Source organism: Lactuca virosa, chromosome 7 (genome assembly GCF_052849685.1).
Source record: "Lactuca virosa cultivar CGN04683 chromosome 7, Lactuca_virosa_CGN04683_v6, whole genome shotgun sequence".
In the NCBI taxonomy this organism is placed as follows: Eukaryota; Viridiplantae; Streptophyta; class Magnoliopsida; order Asterales; family Asteraceae; genus Lactuca; species Lactuca virosa.
The window spans coordinates 241,452,249-241,464,663 of record NC_136432.1 but is presented as its reverse complement, the minus strand read 5'-3'; positions in this window follow the sequence as shown (position 1 = coordinate 241,464,663).

Here is a 12,415-nt window from a genome sequence, read left to right as displayed (position 1 = left end):
GACTTTCGGTCCCCAGACTCAAAACAACCGAAAACAGCGTATCGGTCCACAAAGGCACAACAACCAAAAGAGAAGTTTGGTCCTCAGACGGACAACAACCGAAAAAGAAGTGTTAGTCCTCAAGATGAGAGAAACCAAAAGGGTGGTTTCAGTCCTAGACCAACAAATAGAGGAACCGAAGGGAAAGTAGTTTCGGCTCTCAACCAAGTAAGAGCAATGACCGAATGCTTAACTCTGCTCCCAACTCTCATCTTTCTCATTCCGATCCTCACTCACAGAATGATCGAAAGGGAAAAGGAAAGCTCTTTCCAGAAATCGCAAAGAATACGTCGTGTAAACCCAATTTCGAGAACCAAAAGTCTGCCAACGTCAAATTCTCAAATTCTAAAACTGAACCTAAAGTACTCAAATCAGATAAAATCAAAGTTTTCACCTTAAAAAGAAAAGACAAAACAACCTTAATAAAAAGGACCTTTTTAGTTGATGTTTCTCTTACAATTCCCTGTTCTGTAAAAGGCTCACAAGGACCCAAGAAACTTTGGGTTCCTAAATCTGCTTAATTTTTGCAGGTAATTTGTGACGAGCAGTTTGACGATGAATGGTACATAGACAGCGGCTGCTCGCGTCACATGACAGGAAGAAGGGAAGAGCTGAGGGAGTTTCGGTCCTTAACAAATGGTGGAAGTGTCAAGTATGGCAATAATTCTTTTGGCACGATTAAAGGATATGGTATGATAACCAATGACGAGTTCTCGATAAGAAAAGTGGCATACGTTGAAGGTTTACAACACAACCTTATCAGTGTTTCTCAACTGGTAGTTGGTACCGGGTTGAAAGTTTCGTTCGATGACGATGGCTCAGAGATTGTTGAAAAGAAGACGAACAACATTCTGCTGAAATCAAAGCGAAAAGGAGAGATGTACCCTCTGAATCTCAATCCCATACGAGGGAAACCAGCAATCTTCTTACTAACGAAGGCTCAGTCAAACGAAAGCTGGCTTTGGCACCGAAGACTCTCCCATCTCAACTTTAAAGACATAAACAAATTGGTGCTTGGGGATCATGTTCGAGGTCTTCCTGTTCTAAAGTTCGATAAAGAACACATGTGTGTTGCATGTGAAATGGGAAAGCAAAGTCGACAGAGTCATCCTTCTCGAGTCAATACGAAAATTATTGAACCACTTGAATTACTCCACATTGATTTATGTGGTCCTTCTTCAATCGAAAGTATTGGCGGTAACAAGTATATACTTGTCATAGTGGATGACTTCTCTCAGTTTACTTGGGTGTTCTTTTTGAAGCAGAAATCAGAGGCCACTCCAAAGCTAAACATTTTATCAAGCATATAGAAGTTCAACTACGGAAGATAGTTCGAAATATAAGGAGCGACAACGGGTTGGAGTTCAAGAACAAAGACTTTGAAGATTTTCTTGCAGAAAAGGGAACAACTCACAACTTCTCGGCTCCATATACTCCACAACAGAATGGAATTGTCGAAAGGCAAAACCGATCTTTGTGTGAAGCAGCCCGAACCTTGCTGAGCTTCGCTTCTCTACCTCTATATTTCTGGGCTGACGCCATTGCCGCTGCATGCTTTACACAGAATAGATCTTATCTAAAAAAAACGTTTCTCCATCACTCCTTATGAGATCTTGAACAACCGAAAGCTTAATGTAAAGTTTTTCACGTGTTCGGTTCAAGATACTTCATCTTCAATTCAAAGGAGCACCGAAACAAGTTTGATGTCAAAGCAGACGAAGGAATCTTTCTGGGTTATTCCTTAACCTCCAAAGCATATCGGGTTCTCAACAAGCGTTAAAAAAAATAGAGGAGACCTATTATGTTACCTTCGATGATAACTACGTCAAGAAACTGAAGACAACCGAAGGTTCTGTGGAGGAAATAATTCCAAAATCTGGTCAAGTTACGGTACCAATTTCAAACCTCTTTGAGCAATACATGCTGCTATTTGATGAACCATAACAGGCTATTCTCTCTGAATCTAAAGCTACAGACAACACGGTAGATAACTTGAAGAAGATAATCGATGATGCTGCGAAGAAAATGGCAGAAGAAGAACCAATCACAATCGAAAAGCCAGACACAAGCGCACCTCCAACAGATAGTTCTCATATTCAGGGGGAGGGTTCGTCCTTTCCACATAACCAAAATTCACCATTCCAGGGGGAGATCTCATCATCATTCATTCTAACCGAAGATCGAGTCCAGGGGGAGAATTCTGAGCCTGAGACTGAGGAAGTATCTTCATTCGAGGGGGAGAATGCGAATACAAACGATGATGATACTCAGTCAGAATTTGAAGAAGAAGTGAATGCTGAACTGGATCCTTCATATGATCCTAGTTACCCTCCTCTCACCAAATGGACCAAAGATCATCCACAAAAACAAATTATTGGTGATTCGACAGAAAAGGTTCTCACACGATCACAACTGAAAGCGAAACAAACTGCACTTTTCTCTAAAGTAGAATTCTGCATGTTTAATTCGTTCGTCTCCAAAGTCGAACCAAAGACGATCAAGACTGCACTCGATCACTCTGATTGGGTACAGGCAATGCAAGACGAACTCAACGAGTTCGAGCGAAATAAAGTGTGGAGACTGATTCCAACACCAAAGGATGCTTCTGTGGTTGGATTAAAGTGGGTTTTTAGGAACAAGATGGATAAGGAAGGAAATGTAATTCGCAACAAGGCAAGATTGGTTGTGAAAGATTACTGTCAAGAAGAAGGCATAGATTACGAAGAGACCTTCGCTCCAGTAGCAAGGCTAGAATCGGTTCGTATCTTTCTCGCCTATGCTGCACACAAGAACTTTGAAGTATTCCAAATGGATGTGAAGTGTGCCTTCCTAAATGGCGAACTGGAAGAGACGGTGTACGTGGAGCAACCACCGGGTTTTGTGAACGAGAAGTATCCAAATCACTGCTATATTCTGGACAAGGCAGTCTATGGTCTCAAGAAAGCACCAAGGGCATGGTATGAAACTCTAACTAGATTTCTCAAAATGTCTAAGTTTAAACAAGGTTCGGTTGACCCAACCTTCTTTCGCAAGAAAGAGGGTGACCACCTTATGATCGTTAAAATTTATGTTGATGATATCATCTTCGGTTCCACAAATCCTAGCTTAACAACTGAATTTAGGAAGTTGATGGAGACTAAATTTGAAATGAGCTCAATGGGTCCTATTAACTTTTTCCTTGGCTTGAATATAAGATATGGACCCGAAGGCATTTTCATTAATCAAGAGGCTTACACGAAGACCTTGCTCGCCAAGTTTGGAGTGATGGGAGATTCGAAAGTAAAGGTTCCTATGGCATTTGGCACAAAGCTAACACCTTCTCTGGAAAAACCGGCTGCTGACATGACTCTTTATCGTCAGATGATAGGGTCTCTAATGTATCTAACAGCAAGTCGACCAGACATAATGTTCTCTGTTTGTTATCGTGCCAGGTTTCAAGCAAATCCATGTGAACCTCACCTGCTAGCTGTGAAGAACATCTTTCGGTACCTGAAGCGAACCTCTTCTCATTGGTTTATGGTACCCTGCCAAATCAGGGTTTTTTGTCCAAGGATTCTCAGATGCTGATCTTGGGGGATGTGGACTGGACCGAAAGAGTACCACTAGAGGATTCCAATTTCTGGACGACAAACTTGTTAGCTGGCAATCCAAGAAACAAACTTGTGTATCTCTCTCCACTGCCGAAGCAGAATATATAGCCGCTACATCATGCACATCTCAGGTCATTTGGATACAAAGTCAACTTCGAGACTACGACCTGAACATGAAGAAAATCCCACTATTGTGACTCAGAAAGTGCAATTAGGATTTGTCATAACCCAGTGCAACACTCAAAGACGAAACACATAGCACTGAGGTATCACTTTATCAAGGATCATGTGGAAGATGGTAACGTTGAAATTCATTTCGTAAGGACCACTGATCAATTGGTTGACATCTTTGCCAAGGCCTTGCCAGAAGCAAGTTTTAATAAAATCCTGCAAGGCTTAGGAATGATGGAAGCTGAATCTGTACCGAAATCTCGTTTTTCTCAATAAAAGTTGGAAGCGAAATAGAGCGAACGCTCGGTCCATTTCGGGTTCGGTTCTTCCGGGAACCGAAATGAACCGAACGCTCGGCCTATTTCGGGTTCGGTCTCACCAGGATCGGTTCGCTCCTCATCCCCACAAGATGGTTTCGGTTGTACAGTATGTATACTTTTTCTCGCAATTTCTTTTATATTTTTCCTTCTGTTTTAATTCTTTTTCAGAAAATCTTATAAAATTCAAAAATATTTTTTTTTCTTTTTTGTTTTATTTCTTTTCAGAAACTTCAAATCTCAAAAATATTTTCTTTCATTTTAATTGTAATTTTCTTTACTCTTAATATACTTTGCATACAAAGACCAATATTAATGATGGAGCTGGGGCAGGTATAATTATTTATCTATGTACTAGCTAAGTGTCCCTAGAAGCATGCTGCTGTATGTTGACCCAAGCCTCAAAAGATTTTGAGTGAAGCCTTAATGACTTGATATATACCAATCATGTCTTCCCAATCAGGCTGTCAAATTCACTCTAATCATGAACTACCTTACTATTCTTAAATGAAGTTAAGAGTTTTTCTGCTTAGTCTATCTTTTGTAGCAGAGGTACATTCGGCTCCTTTACCACCTCTTATTCATTCTCCATCATACTTCATCTTATAAACGTAACCCTTGAGACTCTCAGCATTTCCACTGAGGTTTAAGGTTACACAACTTCTGTGTTAACGATCTTAGTTTTGTGCCACCACGTGCTAAGTGAAACCCAAAAATTCAAAACCTTTAAAGCATTGACGGTGAAGAATTATATGTTCTAGCTTTCACCTTTGAATTAACGAAACCCCTTTTGTGGAAGTACCTTGAAATCTCCTTTTATTATGAGAGATCCTTATGAAAATGTCTTGCACCACGACTTTTCTTCCCAAAGGATCCAATTTTTTTTTTTTTTTTGAGATTTCTAATTAACCATTATCAACAAGTCACTGAATATGTTCTAAACCTACTTGTTTCACAGGCCACATCGGTCTCACAAGTACTTCGTTCTATTTTCGGTCTTATATCAAGTATTGGAAACCAGAATTGAAGCGAAAGCCACCCTTAATAGCCTTATATATAAAAGATGCCTTTCAATGCTTCTCAACAAGTACTTGATCATAATTCAACGGGAATCCAAACAAGCACTTTGAAGTCTCTCCTGACTTTGAAGGAAGAGATTCGTTCCCGAGATCCACTGCTTTGTGTCTTTAAATCCAAAAGTCTTGTTTGGTTATTGATAAGCTATTCCTCAATATATAGCTTCGATTCTTAACGATGTAATGCAGTTGTTTTAAAACACTGAGATGTGTTAGTGTAACGTCTTTGGTCATTACGGTAATAAAGATTTGATTGAAGATTCACGCGGTGACTCAGCAGGAAGTTTAATCGCTTGGAAATTTGAATTGTGGATAAGTTTGGAAGGCACGAGAATTTGAATCGTTACCTTATCATGCGTCATCACTGCTTTATCGGGGTTGCTAGTTGTCAAATCACACCTTTTTAGGCGTTGTTTCCCAAATTCAAGGAATCATTGCTTGCGATTTTTCTCTCTCTACAAAATCGTATATAAGGGTTTGATTTCTGTGGGATTCTTCTTTACCACACTTTATCTCTCTCAAGCAAAAGAAAGCGATCTAATTTTCACTGTTCATCTTCTTCTTCGTCAAGCTTCACCAATGGCATAATCCTCCTCTGTTCAAGAAACCACCGCACGCTCTACTCTTCTCGCAATCAAGGCAAACCAGAACTTGTTGATCGATCTTACACCGTTTCTCTACGATACTTACATGTATCAAGTGGTGGAATGCCTAAAATATTCCCCACTCGTCAAAGCTCTATCGATGGTGGAAGTCGTTCCAATCGACTGTCTCTCTCAAATCTATTCTACTGCCACATACGACAAAGGTGCAGACAAGATTTACTTCGACATTCTCAACCAGAAAGCTTCAATCTCTAAGAATCGATTTTGCTCGTTGCTAGGGCTCTCTTTTGAAGAATCCATGGTGAATCCTGATTCCATCTCAAGAGGTCAACTTTACTCGATGTTCTACAACATGGGATACACTGAAACCCTAACTACTGTGAACAAGTTCAAAAAGTCATGCCTTCCTCCTCAATGGAATGGCCTCTTCACTCTTCTCTTCAAAGGGCTTTCTGAACGAAGTGCAGGATCTGATGGTGCTAGCAAGTCTTTCATGACTATGCTTTATGGGTTGTACCATGGTGTCAATCTTGATTATGGACTAGTCTTGTGGCTTCAATTTGTCTAGAGTTTGTTATCTTCTTCTCGCCACACAGAGATTTCATGTGCCCGGTTCTGGACGATTATAACTCAATGGGTTATGGAGCGTTATCATGTTCCTATCATGGCGGACTCACTGCTTTCCTCTATTGCTACATTTCATACCACCAACATCATTGTCACTCATCCGTCGAAGTTTCTCTTCGTTGGCTCCATTCCTGAGACAATGTATGCTTGTGTGTCTCCTTCGAGCAAGCTTATTCAGGAGTACAAGAAGCTTCCCTCTTCTGGTCCAAGGGAACTAACTCCTGAAATGGTGAAATCTATTGAGGAAGCAGACAAACCTGCTAAACAGGGCAAGAAGCAAGAAGCGAAAAAGGGGGATAAAGGAGGTCAAGTATCAAAGGTCCAGACTCCAAGGAAGCGAAAGTCTGAGAAGGCAGCACCTTCCCAACCCAAGCAGAAGAAGACCAAGAAACCTGATAGGAAGCTTATTCTTCAATCATCAAGCGACTCAGACTCCGAGTATGTGCCTACTGGTCATAAACACCCTATTCCCAGCGAATCTGAGAGCGAAAGCTCAGATGATGACAGTTCGGCTCGTGGTGGTACTCCACCTCGTTCGCCTACACCAGAGGTACATGTTCGCTCCAAAGCACCTTCTCCTCCACCTGTTTCCATTCCTATTTCCTTACCTCCTATTTTCCCTATCATCACATGACAACCTTCCTCTACCATTCCCATTCCTACACCTATTTTCTCTGAAGCTACAACTACAACCACCACTGGAGTTCCAACCAATGTATCTGATACGGGGGTTCGTTCTTCAGCACCCGAAACCCCTGTTACAACCAAGCCTCTATCACCTACCCAACCCACTGAAACCAATACCGTTCTTGGTGGTGAGGACTTGGAGTTTGATTCTACTTACTTCAGTCCTTATCGTGTCCAAAGCGATGATGATGAAGATGCTCCTCTCACCAAGCGACATCTCAAGGTTGTGACTGATAAGATTGATCAGTTACTTTCTTCGTCCTCTGCTGGTGCTTATTCAGAAGCTGCCCTCAAAGCTTTGTTCTCTTCCGTAGTCAAAGAGCATGCTACCTCCATCTCCGATGCTGCAAAGGCTATTGATGCCTCTACATCCCAATGCCAGAAGGCTTCGCTTGCTGTTGAAGCCTCAACCAAAGACTACAAGAATGCGACCGCAAAAGTCGAAAAACTAATATCCGAGGCTCAACTCTTTTTGGATTCTTTGCAAGCAGCTGCTCAGAAAAACGCACAAACAGTGAACGCATCAGTTGACACTCTCACACGTTCCCTGGAGGCAGAGAAGACACAACTTGAAGTGGCTCGAAAAGCTATTGAAGCTGCTAATGAAGAGCTTCATACCAAAGTTGATGATCGCTTAACTCAGCTTGAGGTCGAGCTTGCAGTCGAAAACAAAATAATGGATGAGCTGGACAAGCGAACTTCCCAGCTCAAAATTCAGAACTTAAAGCTCCGAACCACAACCAAAGAGCTTGATGATTTAAAGTCTGAACGAGAGGTGATTCGAAGCTCCGTGGGTGATGTCTATTCAATCTTGTTGCATCTCCTGGACGCCCATGACTCCATTTTGACTATCTCCATTCGACGCCACTTAGCTGAGAAGCTACGGCCTGCTTTGGATATCTTAAGTAGGATTGAGGGTGTTCCGGAGACTAGTGTTCTTCCGAAACAAGGGGGAGAAAAGGTTCCACATGGCAAGGCTGGCAAGGCTCAACCTCAACCCCCTCCAGAACCAAAAGCTACTGCTGGACCGAAGGATAATGTAGCTTCGGTCAGTAAGAGGGAAAAGAAAAAGAAGAAGATTGGAGAAGACGATGAAGATGAAGATGATGATATTGAAGACATCATGAAAGGGAATCCTTCTAAACCTCATCATAAATTCAAGCCTTCTGATCAAGAGATTCGGGAGAAGATGAATCTTTTGGAGAAAGAGTTGAAAGAAAAAGAACTCTTAGAGAAAAAGAAGTCCATGTTTCCGGAATGGACCATTGAATCGCTCCAGAGGGAAGTCATTGATGAACCGAGCACTCACTGGCTTGAACCTGTTATGTCGTTTGGTCTTGAGAACTCGAAGGATGCTCAATTCGATATGCCAATCACCCGAAAGGCATTTATCTTCCATTGCTTTGACTCAACGGCTGTCGTTCCCTCTCCAGACTCGAAGGTAGATCGGGATTTATTGGAGTTTTATCTGGAGTTTGCTCAGCCTCAATACTTGACATGGAGCACAAAGAAGATTACAACGGTCAAGGTATTGAATCCCTCTTCGGCTGGGAAATTTGTTAATGTTAAATTCAAAGTGACCTGAGGCTCGGATAGCTCGGTCCATACTATTTCCCTGGCTGATCTACCGAACTTGAACCCGCACGACTGGATACTCCTCAACAATATTTTGTTGTCCAATCCTTAGGAGTATCAGCCGATCATTGATCACGTCAAGCGAATGCTTGTTTGCTACATTCACGAAGTAGCAAAGATGGATCAAGAAATCGCATCTGCCATTCACAAGCGAACTACGATAAAACCAATTGGAAGAACTGGCAATGTGTATGCGATGATCAAGGGAAAAATCGATCCTAAGTTTCATACAGTGATGTTCATTAGGGGCGAAGGTCAAAAGTGCTTGTTCGCTCTTATTGACAAGCACCTGTTCTCTACTGCTTGCTTGGAGCACATTTTGGAGATCATACACAGGTGTAATCAGAACAGTGAAGCTGACAAGAAGTTGTTCACCGATATTCTTCGTTGGTACATTCAGTTTTGGCAGACACTTCTTGCGATCATCCCTCGGCTGTTCAAGGTTGTGAAGCAGGTCAAGGTCACTCAACCGAAGTAGTCTCTCATCTCATTTGACGCAAAGGGGAAGATTGTTGGGTCTAATAGTGTTGCGTCTTTGGGCTCGGTTCTTAGCCCAGTTTTGTTATCCGGTTTGGGCCTGTCCAACCGTGTTTGTTTTATTAGGGTTTAGTATTTAAGGTGCATGCATGCATCCTTTATTGGTAGCGCATTAACTATTATTCTGATCATACTACTGTAAACCCTAGCTCGCCTCTACAGTGGAAGTTTTTAATCGAGCTCTGCTGAGGCGTGACTACATTTGAATCATTAAGCATTATTTGATTCTATATCGTGTTGATTGTGTTTGTTTGCTTTTATTGTTTAACCCGTTGAAGATCTAATCGATCTAAGATTTTTTCAACTCATCAAATATCAGATGAAACAAAAATACCCCCAACTATTTAACAAAACCCCATCCACAAGATAAATTTCGGGACGAAATTATTCTAACGGGGGGAGAATGTAACACCAGTCAAAATAGGTCAATAACAATCACATGTGATTATGCCAATCATGTAATGTGATTTTGTTAAACTAGTAATGTGATAAACATACTATGTAATTCATGTTAGAATATTAACTTCCATACATAATTTATGATACAACTTAAAGTATACGTCCATACAATTCCAAAAATATAGAGAACGTCTAAATCTGACTTCGTGTGAAGAAGTTATGATAAACCCTAACACTATAAATATCTATAACAAAGAGGAATTTAAAATAGACTTAGAATTAGCTATTGGAGTCTAAAAGAAAGTTGTATTACTCGGAAATACCTACGCGTGGATATAAAGAACTTCAAAAACGGAGTTCGTATGCAAAAGTTATGATCTTCCGAAGATGCAGCTGTCTAAGGACATGGCACGTGGCAGAAACCCTAGCCGCCTTAAGTCACGACGTGAAAATGAAGTTCACGACGTGAAACGTGTCAGGGACACTAATCGGGGCTAGAAAACATGTGTTAAAGCTACGGGGTGACTCATGGATGTTCACGACGTGACCCAAGGTATGTCACGACGTGAAATGGCCCAGAAGAGCCTATAAATAGCGATCACGACCCTTTCATTCCTTACACCAAATCTCTTCTTTCTCTTTCGTTTCCGAAGGCCGTTTTCCTTCCCGAGCCTGACAATGACGAGCCTCTGACCGTTTATATTCTATAGATCACGCTACTAGGGTGAGTTTTACGGCCCCACTTTCTAATATTTTCGGGGGAAAACGTATGCTAAATATTATATATAAGTTAATATTATGTCTATATGATAGTATATTCGTATCAAGATAGATAGTTATATTAACCATGATATAGTTATTTCGTATCTGAAAATATACAACAATCGTAAAGTTGTTAGCATGTTATTGGTATAATAGTATACTAATGTAGATCTTGAGTTATACTTAGGATTCTATATATATGTTGTGTGCGATATAGTTCCAGAGTTGTACTCGGAAGTTCTATATGTTAATTGATAGGTACGTTGTTATTGTTGGTTTTATGTCAATATAAAACCAGGAACGTTATATATTGTTATTGTTGGTTTTATGTTAAGATAAAACCTGGTCTTACCTCAAGTTATAACTGTTATACTGCCTAATATTATGAAATTAGGAGTAATGTTTAAAAGCATAGTCTAGTAACTTAAGGTTTTAGACACGAAAATGCTTTTGTTGTTAGGACTATAGAACGCCGTCAAAGTCTACATGAGCTACCTCATTCATCAATTAAGATTGGGGATCTTAGTGGAAGTCCTATGACCTGTAACCGTTAATCCCGTGTGAGCGAGGAAGTCGTGTATGAATAAGATACGGGTTGACAACCCCACTCGTGGTTGTTAATTACAACCCAAGACAAGCGAGTGACGATCCGTTCCTTTTATTTGTTATTGTTCCGGCGTCGATGAAGCGTGCGGTATTGTTTCTCATGGTAAATCATGAGTGTGTTGTTTCTCATGGTGAATCATGAGTGTGTTTTGTCAGAGGTTTTGTTGTCAAGCAGCGGTTACAGACTCATGGTAGCAACTTGTTAGAAACATTATACTTTGTCATTATACAAGTATTAATGTTGAGTATAAGTTTCCCCATACTTATACCTTAGGTTCAAATGAAGTGTAGGTATATCACTTATTTAATAAGTAAACCATTATACCTAATATATATACTAAATGTTGGAGAGTTAAAATGATACTTTCGAAACTATACTTTTTGAACATGAGAAAAAGTGTTATTTTATATGGAGTCAAAACCTGTGAACTCACCAACTTTATGTTGACGTATTTTAAAATGTATGTGTTTTCAGGAAGTTGATAACTATGCTACGAGAAATGACGTTACACCGCCCGGTGTTTCCGCCGACGACCGGGGTGTGACATCCTATAAGGACTTCATGAACGCAAAACCCAAACCTTTCGACGACAATGGTGGAGTCATTGCCTTAACCCGATGGTTCGAGAAGATCGAATCCATTTTCGAAATCTGCGCTTGTTATGAGGCAAACAAGGTGAAGTTCGCCGCCTGCACCTTCACTGACAGAGCACTGACCTGGTGGAATGGTCGTGTCAAATCCCTAACCCTACCGGTAGCAAATGTCATGGGTTGGGATAACTTGAAGGAACTCATGCTTGCTGAATACTGCCCAAGGGGCGAGATGCAGAAGTTGGAACATGAGCTTTGGACCCTGAAGATGAAGGGTTCCGACATTGCTGCTTACACAGCTAGATTCTGCAATCTAGCTCTCCTCTGTCCGGGAATGGTCACCCCGGAAAGCAAGAAGATTGAGAGGTACATTTGGGGATTGACGCCCCCAACTCAAGGAAACGTGTTGGCTGCTAAGCCTTCCACGTTCGACAGCGCCAAGTGCCTGGCACAGACTCTGATAGATCACGGGGTCGATCTTGATGAGGTGACAGTCACTCCTGAACCACCAAAGGCGAGTGGTGGAAAGAAGAAGTTTTGGAACAAACGAAAGGGCCAGTCTTCTCAGGAGCCCTCCAAGAAACAGCAAACAGTGGCAGTCCACGCTGCTAGTACTCCTGCTGCTGTTCCAGCCACCCAAGCACCTACCAGTGGATATGCTGGTACACTTCCAAAGTGCAACAAGTGCAACTTCCATCACCATGGGCAGTGCCGGGAGATGTTGTGAAACAGCTGTGGTAAGAAGGGACACACAGCTCGATACTGCAAGGCAC